Source organism: Callorhinchus milii, unplaced genomic scaffold (assembly GCF_018977255.1).
Source record: "Callorhinchus milii isolate IMCB2004 unplaced genomic scaffold, IMCB_Cmil_1.0 Scaffold2, whole genome shotgun sequence".
Lineage (NCBI taxonomy): Eukaryota > Metazoa > Chordata > Chondrichthyes > Chimaeriformes > Callorhinchidae > Callorhinchus > Callorhinchus milii.
In genome coordinates, this window is record NW_024704743.1 from 63,908,576 (window position 1) to 63,925,880 (window position 17,305).

At 39.3% G+C, this 17,305-nt stretch overlaps 1 protein-coding gene across 1 annotated transcript in view; it reads right to left on the bottom strand.

The window, feature by feature from the left end:
• mocos (molybdenum cofactor sulfurase) overlaps window positions 1–17,305 on the bottom strand; it is a 155,383-nt gene that overhangs the window by 94,780 nt on the left and 43,298 nt on the right. The window lies entirely within an intron of this gene.

Sequence of the window (17,305 nt, forward strand, 5' to 3'; positions counted from 1 at the left end):
ATACTAGAGGCGGTATATTAGTTGGATTCTCAAATCTCAGGGTATCGCTAGATTCTTGACCTTTTTCTAAGTGGAAAACTGGAATCTTGATGGAAACACAGGTTTGGCAGTTTTTTCACACATCTGAATTTACAAACTTATATTTATTTCTGTTGAAAACCTTTTTCAATGCCACCTTAGTTCCTTTCTCTTTTTTAAAGAGGAGGAACACATATTCAATCATATCTAGACAGGGTGCAATTTGGCATGAGTACTGCAACTTTCTGGCAGCTGCAGAATAGATAGATATAAATAAGCCAATGTTTGAAAACTGTATTGGGTAAAACACAAATAAAACGTGGAGTCCTGTAGCTCAGTGGTTAGAGCATTCGCTTTGGAAGTGAGAGACCTGAGTTCAATTCCAGGCAGAGGGCGAAACCTTGGGCAAGTTTCCTTACTCCACACACCTAATAATAATCCCTCCAAAACCAAAAAAACAAACAACAATAAATTGGTCATTTTCAATCTACGGCTGTTTGTGGGACATTGCTGTGCGCAATTGGCTGCCGCGTTCGCCCACAAATATACAGTCAATTCACTTTACAGTGTGTTCTGTGAAGCGCTTTGGGACTTCCTCCCGACGTGAAAGGCGTTATATCAAATGCAAGGATTATTATTATTATTATTATAAAACATACCTTTTTTAAATTGATCATTGGATTAACTTTTCTATTCAAACTACAGGAATGAATTAGGTAAATTCAAAATATATATCTATGTTTGATTGAATTTTTAAACCGTTAAAATGCTGAAAGAGAAAGATCCCTAAAACTATAAAACATTTAAAATAGTTTAAGTATCAGAGGAACTACACAAAGAATTCTCCACCAGGATACGCTCAGGAAGGAATCCTTCCAGTTACCTGACTGTTAAGCCGACCTCTAGCTGAAGGTATAAATAGCGACACTGGCATTTATTATACACTCACTATAAATTTCTCATTATAATAAACAAGAAAGAGATTGTTAAAAGATGAGAGTGTGATATAATTCTCTCTAATATAATAATGAAGGACTGATTGACTGGAGAAACAAGCTGCTGTGTCTCATGATACTGAAAAATCTTTTTGGAATGCTTCATGTCTCTTCACATATGGCTCTCGGTCTGAGTTGCTCTAACTTCTACAATACCTCCCCCTTCTACATGTGGAATGTATCTCCTCTTCTGTATGTTAAGTGCTCCAAGATGCTGCCCCTCGTGAAAGGCCCTATAAAAATGCAAGTTGTTGTCATTGATAGCCTGGTGAGCAAGGTGAAAGGACAGTGGCAGAGCATTGACTTTTTTGATCATTCTGACATATGTGGAAATCCGAGCCCCTTCAGTCCAGTTTCTGCCTTGCTCACAGCACTCAGGCAGTACTTGTCAAAGTCATGAATGACGTCCTAGCTTTCTGTAAGCAGGGCTCACTCTGCCTGCTTATCCTCCTGGATCTCTCTGCAGCAGTCAATACAGTCAATCACGCCATCCTCCTCCCTCATCAACCTCAACGGGACCGCACACACCAGGAGCATTACTTTGTCTCTGCAAATGGTTTCTCCTCCTGCCTCTGCATGGTCACATTTGTTATACTCTCAAGGCTCTATCCTTAGTCCTCTTCTTTTTCTCATTTACATGCTCCCTCTCAGTGATGTCATCTGCAGATATGGAGTCACCTGTACGTGAATGACACTCAAATCTACTTCTCCTCTTCCATCTGCAACACCAGGTCCACAGATGTTCTGTCCGCTTGCTTCTCAGACATCAAGGCCTGGATGAGCATCAACTTTCTGCAGCTGAGTGTTGAGAAGCCATCCTCTTTGGTTGCTATAGTCTCATCTGTGGCTCTGACCTCTTTAACCTCTCTGGCCTATCCCACAGACTCAAAGAATGTGTGCAGATTCAATCTCCAGTTGTCCTTTCTATGCCACGTCCAGTTCCTGACCAGGACCGTTTCCTCCACCTCCTGTACATCGCCTGCCTCCAACCATACCTCATGCAGTAGATACCTTATCGTTGTATCTGTCACTTCCCGCCTCGACTTTTCCAATGCCCTCCTTGCCAATCTCCCGAGCTCCACCTCTCATAAAATCCATATGATTCAGAACTCCTCCACCCATATGCTCCCCCATACCAACCCCTCACCCCAATCCTTGCTACGCTCCACTGGCTCTCCATTGCAGAATGGATCAATTTCAAGATCCTCTCTCACGTATAAATCACTTCATGCCCTGGCACCTCCCTACCTCTCCGATCTGCTCACACCCCACTCCACTACCTGCCACCGCCTTCGCTCAGCTGGCTCCAGTGTTCCCTCTGCTCCAGGCCATACTTTATTACCTTTGCATCATTCTAGTTTCAGTAACAGACCTCACATTCTTGTAATTGGAGTCCTGTAGCTCAGTGGTTGGAGCACTCGCTTTGCAAGTGAGACACCTGGGTTCAATTCCAGGCAGAGGGCGAAACCTTGGGCAAGTTTCCTTATTCCACACACCTAAGAATAATCCCTCCAAAAAGCAATAATAAATTGGTCATTTTCAATCTACGACTGTTTGTGGGACATTGCTGTGCGCAATTGGCTGCCGCGTTCGCCCACAAATATACAGTCAATTCACTTTACAGTGTGTTCTGTGAAGCGCTTTGGGACGTCCTCCCGACGTGAAAAGCGCTATATCAAATGCAAGGATTATTATTATTATTATTACATAAACAATTTGTGTGCCCAGGACATCTATGTCATAACTTACTCAGTTGTGTTAGCAGAATGTAGTGAAACCTGAATAAAATTAGATTTTTGTTGCATTTAAACTTTTGATGCTTTGTGGTTTTGGCTGTGTAGAAAAATTGCTTATTATTCATAATTTAATAATAATCCTTGTATTGGACAAAGCGCCTTACCACATCTTCAAGACGTCTCAAAGTGCTTCACAGAATATACTTTAAAGTGAATTGACTGAGTATGTTAAGGGGAAAACTAATTTGCATAAACCAAGCAACTTATTTTGTAAAATTAAGGGAAGAGAGCTGAATACATACAACTGAATCCTCAATTTTCAGTACCATTGTGTTGACAAATTCCAGAAGATGCTTGGTGGACTTATTTTCTTTGAAAGGTATCTAATAATGACCTTGATACCAAAATAACAGCCTCCACGTCTCAATACTTAGATGTCAAACTTTGTCGATTAAGATAATTTATGTCTCAAATTCATCATTATTTGTTACTCTTGTGATATTAGCTTTAATTTCACATGTTCTTGATTCACATCTGCAATTTAAATAACAATTATTCACAAATTAGAACAGAATGTAGTGAATACTGAATAAAATTAGATTTTTGTTGCATTTAAACTTTTGATGCTTTGTGGTTTGAACATGCCTATCATTTGACATTCCTCTAATAACAGCAGCAATGACCAGTGGAATATATCTGCAGAAAAATGAAAAGGATGATAGTAGTTCTGTAGCAATCTCCATTTCATTAATGATTCTGGATATGAACCACACTTGTATGTACATTACAACCTCATTTATAAGTGATCATTTCAGAATCTGTTATCTTGTTTTCTCATGCTCTCCATTACCCATCCATAGCAAATATTTGGATAATGTAACTTAGTTATAAATATTCTGACATAGCTAAGGAAATTGAACACATGATGAACACATTAGCTGTGTAATTGTTCATTATTAATTGGCTTAGTCGTCTAACCTTAATTGTCCTGTAAATTACAAAATCATTATTATGAAATTGTTTTGTCCAATTTTGTGGTATGAATTAACTTGTTTGATTTATCTTGAACTAATACGTAATTTGGAAAATATTAAATTTTATGAATATAAAAGAAAGCAAAGACTCCAATATTTGGAAAAACATCCAAATGCTGTAATATAAAGACTCCTGCTTGTAGGCTTGTGCACAGTTTGAATGTACTCTCAAACATTTATTCGTTTTGAAAATAATCCAGTCGATACCACTGTCCTGGAAAAATCAGCAAACACACTAAAAATAAAAACAGACACATAGCTTAAAAAACATACGTCACTCTACGGATTATGTGCAACAAGCGTCCATTGCTAAATAAATTAAATAAATATAAATAATCCTTATATTTCATGTCGCACCTTTCATAATGAAAAGATGACTCAAAGAGGTTTCACAGGATATACTGTAAAGGCCAGTGACTGATGTATAGGTAAATGCAGCAGTTAATGCGCGCACATTGTCGCACAAACATCCATGGAGTGAATGACTAATTTTATCTGGGGATTTTATGACCAGGGCACTTGGAGAAACTCCCTTTGTTTTTTTGAATAGTGCCAATGGGATCTTTGACGTTTGAACAGTTAGACGAAACCTCGGTTTCACATGTTATCTTAAGGTCGACAGTTCCAACAATGCAGCATACTCCTAGCACTGAGTTGGACTGTCAGCCTAGACTATATGAGTTCAAAGCCCTGAAATGGGGCTTGAACCCGCAACCCTTTGACTCAGAGATGAGAGTGCTAACAACTGAGCCAGGCTGTCATCTGGTGTGATCTGTTTTCAAGCACTCTGAGACACTGTCCTGCTTGAAGGGTGCTATATAAATACAAATTGTTGTTGGTTTAAGGGTTTTTAAAGCATTTAGAATTTTAGTCATGTACAAACCTTGGTTATGTTCAGAGCAATCTCCCAAAAAGGAAACTTTTAACCTAGCAGAAAACAACTGGCTTTTAAAATCCCAACTACAATGGAATACATCAGCAGTAACACAGAAATACTCCCAAATGTTATGCTGCGTGCAAATGTTTTAAATCTAACCAAAAGATAGACACCCACAACATTGCAATTTTTATTTTAAACTACAATGGCATTCTTCAAAATGAGATATAAAAGATTCAGCAGCCTTTATGTAACTGAAACTGCATAACAAATTGAAGGACAACATCATAGTGACTGTAGGAAAAAATGGCTCCTAAATTGCTCGGATTTTGGATACATTACACCAAGAAAGGCAACCAATCGATAATGAATCATGTGTGATGCAAGGTTGGATAGGTAGATCAGAGTTTACTCAATTACCTATTAGAACATTGAAAAGTTTCTTCGGGATATTAAATAAATTAGATAGAACAGATCTTGTGGGCGAATGTTTATGTTCTATGTATAATAATAATAATAATAATAATCCTTGCATTTGATTATAGCGCTTTTCACGTCGGGAGGACGTCCCAAAGTGCTTCACAGAACACACTGTAAAGTGAATTGACTGTATATTTGTGGGCGAACGTGGCAGCCAATTGCGCACAGCAATGTCCCACAAACAGTCGTAGATTGAAAATGACCAATTTATTCTTGTTTTTGGTTTTGGAGGGATTATTATTAGGCTCTGTGTGGAGTAAGGAAACTTGCCCAAGGTTTCGCCCTGCCTGGAATTGAACTCAGGTCTCTCCCTTGCAAAGCGAGTGCTCTAACCACTGAGCTACAGGACTCCACGTGTATTTTGGACACATCTCTGAGTCTTTTCCAAGTTCCCTTTTCATTTTACTTTGAGCAAAATAAATCAGCAGAAAAGCTCACATAACTCTGAAAGTCCTTAATAAAACCTTACACATTTTATAACATTCACCATGTGAAGCTATCAGGAAAATGTTAGTAATATTTAAGATCAGTAAGAATGACACAGATTATTCTGGCTTTACCAGAATCAACTCCAGCTATCTTGGTGTATTGTATATACATGACAATAATAATAATCTTGCTTTTTGTATAGCACCTTTCATGTCAGAAGGACATCCCAAAGCACCTCACTGGATATATTATAAAATGAAGTGGCAGCCAGTTACCGCACAGCAATGTCGCGTAATGTTAACTGGGGTAATGGTTAGCGTGCTCACCTCGCAAGCAAGAGGACTTGAGTTCGATTCCCAGGCGGGGCGAGACTTTAGGCAAGTTTCCTTACTCCACACGTCTCCATTTACCTAGCAGTAAGTAGGAACCTGGTGCTAGTCGATTGGCGGATCGTTTTACAGGGGTAATAATCCCTCCAATTTTTTTTTAATTTGGTCAGTCAATCCACGACTGTTTGTGGAACACTGCTTTGCACAATTGGCTGCCCATCTCCTCTCCCATGCCCCTCAATTCCCTCATGTATGTATCAAGCTTCCTCTTAAATATGTTGATGCTTTCTGTTTCAACCACAGCTTTGAAGTGAGTTCTATATTCCCACTATCCTGCGCAAACACATTAATTACAGTTTATTTTGAAAGATCCAGTGAATGGTTTCATTGGCACTTTCATTTTTTTCATTTTAAAAACCTTTACAACTCTGTGTGATGACAAATCGCGTGGTAAAAACTACAGAAGCGTGGTAAAAACTACTTTTTGGCAACAAAAAAATTCATACAATTAATCTTGCAAATAAGATGCTGCACCTTGTGAAACCACAAATTACTGGGCATGCCTATTCCTTTGAGAGTTTGTTTCAACTATAATCACTTCACTTCAATATTCCTGCTTGAAATTGTTTCACTGAGTTGACAGCTTCCCATTAAATTATATACTGAAAATGTTCCATTCATATATTGCCTATTAAGTGAATTTTGGTGCATTTTCAGTGCAGTATTTTAAACATTAATGTATAAGAATTGAAATGGATTTTAGGGATTATACTTTTTAAAACGGACCACCACAAATAAAATTGGTGCCTGGCCTCGAGCCTGCCCCGACATTCAAAAAGATCATGACTGATCTTCTAACCTAATTCCATTTACCCGCCCTATCCCCGTAACCCTTAATCCCTCTATCCTTTAGAAATCTATCAATCTCGGTCTTGAAGATGTTCAAGGACTGAGCATCCACAGCCTTCTGGGGTAGAGAATTCCACAAATTCACTACCCTCTGAGTGAAGAAATGTTTCCTCAACTCTGTTCGAAAAGGCTGACTCTTAACCTTAATCTTATAGATTCTCCAACCAGGGGAAACAGTCTCACACTGTCTACTCTATCAAGCCCAATAAGAATCTTATACGTTTCTGTAAGATCACCCCTAATTCTTCTATATTCTAGAGAATATAGGCCTAGTTTACTCAACCTCTCCTCGTAGGTCAACCCCCTCATCCCAGGAAGTAACCTAGTGAATCTATGCTGCCCGCCCCTCTAAGGCCAGTATGTCCTTTCTTAAATAAGGAGACCCAAACTGCACACAATATTCTAGGTGTGGTCTCACCAAGGTCCTATACAGTTGCAGCAAGACTTCTCTACTCTTGTATTCTAATCCTTTTGCAATAAACACCTTCCTAGTTGCTTGCTGTACCTGCATACTAACCTGTTATTCACTTGATGGTTGATTGTGGAACATTGCTGTGCACAAATTAGCTGTCGTGTTCCCTACAAATTATATAGCCTCTAGAATTTACGAAATATCATGTGAAGTGATTTGAGATGTCCTCCTGGCATAAAAGGTGCTACATCGAATGTAAGTATTATTATTTTTTATTTTTGCAGATCCAGCCCTATCCCATTGATGTAGTGGGAACACAATATAAATTGTGCAGAGTATTCATTAAATAATCTTGTCAGAAATTAATTGGATTGCAGTTATTTCACAAAATCAGTGTTACATTATCAGTTCCATATTTCTAAACATAGTCCTGTGATCTGGACTTGTGAAACTCAAGAATAATAATAATAATAATCCTTGCATTTGATGTAGAGCTTTTCACGTCTTCTCGACGTCTCAAAGCACTTCACAGAATAGACTGTAAAGTGAATTGACAGCATATCTGTGGGCGAAACGCGACAGCCAATTGCGCACAGCAGTGTCCCACAAACAGTCGTGGATTGAAAATGACCAATTTATTATTGTTTTGTTTTGAAGGGATTATTATTAGGAGTGCGGAGTAAGGAAATTTGCCCAAGGTTTCGCCCTCTGCCTGGAATTGAACTCAGGTGTCTCGCTTGCAAGGCGAGTGCTCTAACCACTGAGTTACAGGACGCCGCAAGAATGCGCATGCACCTCAATAGGATATGTTTTTGTAATAGTCGTCAGTGTTAAGCATGCCTGTAAAAGAAATCGGCTGGGGCATATTGCTCAGATCGATGCTGGGATACTAAAGCTTTTATATATAATTGCGGCCATTTTCCAGTTTCTTTCTTCACATTCATGTCTAAATTAAGTTTAGGTTTACAAACTATGTTTGGATCAAACATGAGAAATGGATTTACAGCAACTCTTGAACAAGGTGACATTTGATGTTCTTCTTGATTTATTGCCATTCTGACGAGATATAATTATAGTTGTATTGTTTGCGTGTTTTTCTTCAGTAAATTGCTTTTCAGAGGAGAAAAAAATCACTTTTACCTCTAGTCCAGACCAATAAGGTATTGAATTTGTACAATTTGAAACATCACCAGATTTGTCCTAACCTTCAATTACATATTCCACTGGCATAAGTCATACTTATGATTAATATGTATGAAAGCAGCCTTTTCCCCCTAAAGAATCACTTTACATCATACATCCTAGAATCCTAGATAATTCAATTTCTGCATTGCACATTTATCTCATAGATTTTGAGACGTGATTAAGCTTTTTATTTTATCTCTAAGAATTAATAAAAAAAGATCAAACAAGGACCCAAAGAGTGTGACCAGGCAATTAGATATGGAGGTAATGGGGCAAAGATCAGAATCAGAAGTACAGTATCTTCATAAATGCCAGAACCATTTGAAATAAAATGGTCGAGCAAAAGGCAATTAGAATGTTGTAGGAATCTCAAAGACATCAACCAAGCTGATGGAAGTGAATGCAACTTTCAAGAATACAAAAATTCAGGAAGGATAGGAGGAATGGAAAAAGTGGCAGAATTGCCTTAACCATAGGGACACTGACTGGTTAAGTTGACCAAATATAGCAGCAAATCCCAGGATAAAAATAAATTCTGGTTAGTTTTGTTTAACAGGAAATGGCGATGACAATACTTCAGATCTGCTTTAGACCTCAAACCTGAGAAAAGAGAATGATTTATCACTTTATGATAATACTGGAAGGATTTGCAAAGAATGTACAGTATGGAAACAGATCACTCAACCCAGCCAGTCCTTGTCAGTGTTTATACTCCACATCAGTCTTCACCCACTCCTTACACTCTCGCATACTCTTGCATCTCGTATAGCCCTCTTCCTCATGTATATAGCTAGTATCCTCTTGAATGCATCTATACTATTTGATTCCACCATTGGTTCATGCAGCGACTTCCACAATCTCATGACCCTCTGTGCAATGTAGTTCCTCCTAAATTCTCTTTTGGATCCCCTAGTCGCTATCTTATACTTGTGTCCCTTGGTTAAGGACACCCCAACCAGTGGAAGCAGATTATTTATGATAACCTTATCCAACCCTTTTATAATTTTAATCACTCTATTAGATCCCTCTTAAATTTTAAAAACCCCATTAGCCTTTTTAGCTTGAACTACGTGTGTAGCTACTTTTAGAGATTTATGGATCCGAATCTCCAGATCTCTTTGCTCCTCTACTTCTCTTCGGTTCCTATCATTTAGACTACAGATAGCTCTTTTATCTTAAGAAAGAAAAAGTAAGAAAAGTAAGAGGTTAGTAAGAAAAAAAACTTAGAAGAGAACTATCGGGGGACTTCAACCAGATCAAATTAATAATTCTTAAGTCACGTAGGCTGCAATTTGGTCATCCCTGGTCTACAGGATCTCCTCTGAAATGTTTTATTTTGACAGCTGGAGAGCCCTACTTTAAAGATAAGTGTCGTTTGTTTTATTACTGCTTAGGTGACCCAATATGTTTCGGTGATTAGAACATACATAATAGTACAAAAAAGGAAGAAATAATTTGCATTTTAAAGTGCTTAGAATAGTGAACCATCTGAGAACTTCACAATGATTCATATCACATGTATTGACTGTTTTTAGGCATATGTGGCGGCAATTTGCACCCAGCAAGGTTCCTCAAAGAGCCAAGAGATGAAAGCCTAATTTATCTAGAGATTGATGGCCAGATCATGCCCTTCTCTTTCAAATAATGGCATAGGATCTCCAACATCCAGCTGAAGAACAGACAGACACAGACTCTGTTCAGCAATTTATTCAAAGTACAATACCTCCTCCGATACAGCTCTGGTAAGCCAGCCTAGACTATGAATTAAAGTCCCAACGTGGAGCTTGAACCTAAAGAATAACAACAACTTGCATTTATATTGCGCCCTTCATGTGGGGTAGTGTTCCAGAGCTCAAAAACTTTACGACCCAGCAATCAGAGTCCTACCAACTGAGTCAAGGTGAATCTGACCACCACCAACAACAATAAGTTGCATTTATGTGGCACCCTTCATACAGCATAGTGTCTCAGAGCACTGAAAAAGCGTTCGCCAAGTAGCATTGTGCATATTTTGAGTGTGAATTCTCAAGATCTGAACACAAATGATTTGTCTTTGTAGCCAAGCACTCTGTTCACTTCAGCTTATTGCTGCATTACACTGGGTTTGGCGAGCGCTAATTATGAATACCCATGAATCTGTAGTTGTAGGTATGGCTCTGTCACCATTCCTGGAAACTTTGACTCCCTACCAAAATAAGCATTGGTGCTTCGAATCACCTTTCTTGTCACACTAAGTACCTTTGCTCATAGGTTAATCTGTCCTAGGGATTTATTGGTTTTCAGTCCCTTAAGTCTGTATAGTACCTCTACCTTGTTAATGTCAAAGTTTTGGAACTTTGGAAATTTGTATTGTAAATGCAGAACATAACCTGGTCTTTTTGGAAGAGGACTGTCTCTTGTCATTTATTTGGCACTATTGCTTCCCACTGTAAATCAAAAGTCAAATAACTACACATTGAAAATCCTCTATTCAATTCATAAATCATTGAATATGAATAGCAATAGAAATCATTATTGCCATACAAAGTTACCATTAAAAATAGTAACAGAAAGTACAGATTTTCAAAGCCTGAATGCACAAAACAATACAAACTCCTGAATAGCCTCATTAAAACAAGAAACCAATATACAAGTAATTGCTGGCAATTTACACAAATTCAGATGAAACTCAGGAGGAAGGATTTTCTTGGGGAATATTTCAGATTCTGTAAACAAACCAGAGATATTCTAAGTGCTAAAATGTTTAGATCTAATGATCAAATCTGCAGGGACAAGCAGACCATGTGGATTGGAGAAATACAAAAATGTTTCACTATACAATGCAAACTGTGAATGGAATAGGTTTCCTGTAATGCAATCGAAACTCTTCCATGTCCCATGCTATGACTTTGATCCAGTAAGCATATTTTTTTTATTGAACCTTGCAGATCTCCTCATATTTTGTGCAGAAATAGGTTATAAAAATATTTGAGTATACATCTAGTTACTTAAAGACAACATGCAAGCGAGAGACCTGAGTTCAATTCCAGGCAGGGCGAAACCTTGGGCAAGTTTCCTTACTCCACACGCCTAATAATAATCCCTCCAAAACAAAAAACAATAATAAATTGGTCATTTTCAATCTACGACTGTTTGTGGGACATTGCTGTGCGCAATTGGCTGCCGCGTTCGCCCACAAATATACAGTCAATTCACTTTACAGTATATTCTGAGAAGCGCTTTGGCACGTCTAGAAGACGTGAACAGCGCTATATCAAATGCAAGGATTATTAATATTAGTGGTGGGGGTAGTCTAGAAATAAATAAAGTCGAAGCACTTTGCAGCAAAGGTGCCGAACGCCAAGTTGTGGGAGGGAGGGGGAAGGTGACCATTGACATGTTTGGAGGAGTTGGATGACAGAGCTGGAGAGGTTGACAAATGTAAAAGGCACAAGAAAAGTTCAAGTCAGGAGGTGACAAGGGATGAGGGTTACTTCAGTGAGGTTGTAGAATGACTGGTGTCTGAATGAAAATGTTGCCAGCAATAGTTACTACTTTCAGGAAAGAAGCCATTTGAAGAAACATGTAACAATTAAAAGTGTGAAGCAAAGGAGAGCATCATAAATGTACCTTTACTTCAAAGGGAAATTTTGATTGAATCCACGTTTCCAGTCAATAGTTAAAGTTTATAAAAGTGTAATTAACAATACACTGTATCTGACCTGAATTAAAACAGGCTTATTTTAAATGACAATCATGAAAGTGACAAAGTATAATTTTTTTTAAATTACTTTACACAGAAACATCAACAGCATGAATAATTTAGTTTGTGAAAGCCTGAATGAAAACGTGTCTGTAGTATTTTTCTTTGCTTGTTGCTTTCCAGGATTCAGTTTTCTGCAAATCACGTACATGCTGCTGTATTGTGTGGCTCAGGCATTAAAAGTAAGAAAATGTCCAATTATATATTTTTAAATCACTATGATATCCAATGGTCTGCAGTTATCTCTCCAATCGCCTCCTACCTTACTCCTCCACCCACCCCCTCTACTCAGCTAACGTGGCCTTGGTGACAAGTCTTCAGTTACTACACCCCTAACCTTTGGAACCCCCTCCCTCACCTACTAACTCTCTATTACTCCTTCTCAACCCTCTCTTTCTGTCTTTATTCCCTCCTCAAATCCTACCATTTTGAACGCGCCTATGCACACCTCTCCCTCTTCCTTGTTTGGAGAGGTCCAACACCATCCCTATGAAGCGCTCCTAGACATTACCCTACATGAAGGTTGCTAAATAAATGGCAGGTTGTTGTTGTAGACTCGGGCAGGGAAGGTAAGGATAGCCCAAGGCATCATCAAAGAGGTAAATCTCAAGGTGGGGTTGAAAGTGAGGAGGGAGGGGGTGAGTCAGAGGGCTTGAAATAATTAGCATATTTGCAACCAAAGGTTTGAAATATCTCACATTCTTAGGCTTTAAATCACTGGCTAAAAAGTTAAGATTAGTTTGAAAATAAGGATGGAGAATTTCCAAGAGCCTTATTCTGGAAGCCCATTTCAATAAAACCAAAATACCTGTAAAAAATATCGTCTTGCAATTAAGATTGAATTTAAGACTGTGCTTCAAAATTTCTTGTTTTTATATGAGTTTATAAGAGAGTCAACATGCCTCTAGGAAAATATTGTAATAGTGGAAAATGTGGCAATTAACTCTTTTTCCCTTCCTCTGGACTAACCCAGAGTGTCTGTGACTAACATTATACAGATCATTATACAACCAAGAAATACTCAATTATTTCCCATAAAATGGCAGTTCACCTTCTCAGTGACCCAGGTCTCAACAATTTTCCCGAGTGAGTCTCTGCCTATTTGCCACTATGGAAGACATTGGGCACATTTGAATATCTACTGCTTCCACCTTGTTAAAGTATCGCTGTTCAGCTTTTATCAGTCATAAACAGTTTCAAAAGCGGAGAGATCTATTTATGATACTTATACCACTGTTTAGAATACTCCTTCCGATTAAAAATTACAAGGTTCAACCTTATACAAGTGAAGTCTGTTGCTGGTCTGATGTGCAAAATGTATCAAATATTAATCTGGTGACATCATCTACAATGTAACAAAATAAATATTTTGAACAATGCCATTCAATTGGTTAATAAACTACCCTTTTAAGTAACTTTTTGAGCAAACATAGACCAACTTTTCCAATATAGTTCTAGCCTATGCCCAAATGTTGATGTGGTGTAGAAGGTACAGAAAATACATATTTTTAAGCTTTAAATGGCCTTTCGCCATCTCCGTAACATTGCCCGGCTCTGCCACTGTCTCTCCCCGTAGGCTTCCGAGACCCTAATCCACGCGTTCATCACATCCAGGCTCCCTGCTTGTCACCCTCCCCAACTCCTCCCTCCGTAGGCTGCAGATCATCCAGAACGTGGAGTCCTGTAGCTCAGTGGTTAGAGCACTCGCTTTGCAAGCGAGAGACCTGAGTTCAATTCCAGGCAGAGGGCGAAACCTTGGGCAAGTTTCCTTACTCCACACGCCTAATAATAATCCCATCCAAAAAAACAAAAACAATAATAAAATTGGTCATTTTCAATCTACGACTGTTTGTGGGACATTGCTGTGCGCAATTGGCTGCCGCGTTCGCCCACAAATATACAGTCAATTCACTTTACAGTGTGTTCTGTGAAGCGCTTTGGGACGTCCTCCCGACGTGAAAAGCGCTATATCAAATGCAAGGATTATTTATTTATTATTATAACTCTGCAACCCGTGTCCTCTCCCTCCCCAGGCTCTGCTACCCTATTACCCCATCCTCACTTGGCTCCACTGGCTTCCCATCACTCAAAGGATATGGGTCAAGATGCTGTTCCTTACCTTCAAAGCCCTCCGTGTTCCTGCCTATCTCTGACCTGCTAACCCTCTACCAACCCATCCACTCCCTCAGCTCAGCGGGCCTGCTTCACATCCCCCGTCTTGCCCGCCCCACCATTGGCGGGCGGGCCTTCAGCCTCTCTGCCCCGATCCTCTGGAACTCCATCTGCCTCGCCCCCTCCTTTGCCTCCTTCAAGACCCGTCTCAAGACCCTCTTCTTCGACCGTGCCTTCAGTCACCCTCTTACCCCTACGTTCCCTGCCTTCCAACCCTCCTGATCCCAATCCCCAGCTCAGGTGCGGATCCCTGACTGTCCAGTGCCTTGGGACTTCCTCCTGATATGAAAGGCATTATACAAATGTAATTTGTTGTTGTTGTACAATATTTGGATATTTGAGTGGTTTGATCAACAGAACATTAGTCTTTGTTTCAGGATTACATTGCATGAGATAAGGACTAAAAAGAGCCTGGACATTTTCTAGATATAAGGATAAAGCTTTCCTTGATGTTATTTTGCAAACATCATTAAACCTTCATGACATTTTGTCCTTAATTGTACTTCTGGCATATCCCTTCAAGTCTCTCTATATGATCTGCAGTTTATCAATGTGTTTTAAAGCTTAATCGATTATAAACCTCCAGCTTTAGTACTCGTATCAAAAATGCATTAGCTATTTTAGTCAAAAGCAAAGTCAGACAGACAGCATGTGAAAGATTCCTGTCAGAATACCAACAGATAATCCCGAATCTTAACTTTCCAACTTGTGCAAAAATTCAGTTGTTTGCAGCCTTCAAAAGAGATGTCTCAGATTGGACGTTACAGAAGTAGATATTTGATGCTAAATGGGATAGGGAAAGGAAATTAAAAAACATACTTCAGATACGGAAGCAGGATAAGATAGCACAGGTTCATGGTTTTCAACGACAATTTTAGGGCAGATGCCAGGACGCATTTCTCTTGAAGGTAATGAGCTAGAATGAGTTACCGGAAAGAATAGTTGAAGCCAGTATGCTGGACTCATTTAAGAAACATTTTCAACAACAAAATTACATTTGTATAGTGCCTTTCACATCGAAATTATGTCCCAAGGCCCTAGACAATCAGTGATTTCAGACCAGAGCTGGGGGTCAGGATCAGGGAGAGTGCATCGGGGGGAAGGAGGGTGTAAAGCACGGTTGAAGAGGAGTGTCTTGAGGCGGGTTTTGAAGGAGGCAAGGGAGGGGGCGAGGCGGAGGGACTGCGGGATGGAGTTCCAGAAGGTGGGAGAAGAGTGGCAGAGTGCCGATGGTGGGGCGGGCGAAGCGGGGACATGAAGCCCACTAAATGGAGGGAGCGGCTAGGTTGGTAGGAAGTGAGGAGGTTGCAGAGGTAGAGGGGAGCAACAACAACAACGTGCATTTACACAGCGCCCTTCACGTGGGATAGAGTCTTGGAGTGCTGTTCTCAAAGCACTGATAGTGCCTCGGTCCGTACCTCCAATGTTGAAATGATTTATACCAGGGTTTGTAATCTGGAAGAATGAGTACTTTCTTCATTTGAACCTCTCTTCCAAATTTGTACCCTCTTGTTCCAATGGTAGCAATAGGAAGCTTCTGCATGGACTACTAAAGGACAGATGATGAGTCTTCATCATTAGTGTGGTTGAGAATTCAGTGTATTTAATAAAACTTTTCTTCTTTTAATTGCAACAGACTTGCTGATAAGATCATATAAAAAACTTGTCTATAATAGTTATGAAACCATGGTTTTCAACAGCAAGCTTTAAGATATACTGATACACAAATACTAGGCCACTGCTCTATTCCCACTTTGTGTGGTGCGTTTCTACAATAATAATAATTCTTGCATTTGATATAGCGCTTTTTCACGTCTTCTAGACGTCTCAAAGCGCTTCACAGAATATGCTGTAAAGTGAATTGACCGAATATCTTTTGGGCGAAATGCGACAGCCAATTGCGCACAGCAGTGTCCCACAAACAGTCATGGATTGAAAATGACCAATTTATTATTGTTTTGTTTTGGAGGGATTATTATTAGGCGTGTGGAGTAAGGAAACTTGCCCAAGGTTTCGCCCTGACTGGAATTGAACTCAGGTATCTCACTTGCAAGGCGAGTGCTTTAACCACTGAACTACAAGACTCCAAAATGAGTTTGATGAGACACATACTAGGCTCATTGTATACTAGGCCTGGCGTGGAGCACCCTCCACACTGGATGGCGTCCCAGAGTACTTAACAATTGTGACCTTCACGAGCGCTGTCTCTGTACTGTGGGCAGGGCGGAAACCAGACTGGAGGGGTTCGAGTAGGGAATGAAGGGAGAGGTGTGCTTTCCTATCTGATGTACTTTACTGATGTGTTTTCCTCTCACCTCCTATCACTGGCTTTAAAAGGTGAAATTAAAATAATTATATTATTGTATCCACAAGTGTAGAAAGTTGAATTATTAATGTAGGAGTATAAAAGTCTTGAACAATGTTTCCCTGTCAACACAGCACTGGTGAAAAAGTAAAGATCTGTTTGAGGTGATGATAAGATTCCTGATATGCAGTCCTGAATGAGGGCCTGGAACAAAGTTATGGGGTTTTCACTGCCTTATATACAAAACCTGGTGATTATCATAATCTGAAGAGGAGGGTTACAATATTTGCTCCAAGTTATTTTAAAAATAGATGACTATTATACATGGTAATTATATGCAAGTAATTGCAATTGGCATCATTTTATTTGTAGACTCATTGTTCCTTTCAATGCCCTTTGATTTTCCACAGCTGCTGAAAACCTTCAAATCTCATCAAGACCAGTGAAGATGAGGAAATTGTGGCAACGTTTGCCCATCAATCATTACATTTTACAGACCAACAAGTAAACTGCTCATTGTTTATAAAGTACAATGTTTTAACATTCTGTATAATATGCCCAATGCAGGTAATGGTTTCAAGAATTATAAGCACAATGTATGGGCAATATTAGTCAGAATGCATTGTAATTTTGCAACAGATATAATAATAACCTTACATTTGATATAGCGTCTTATCACATC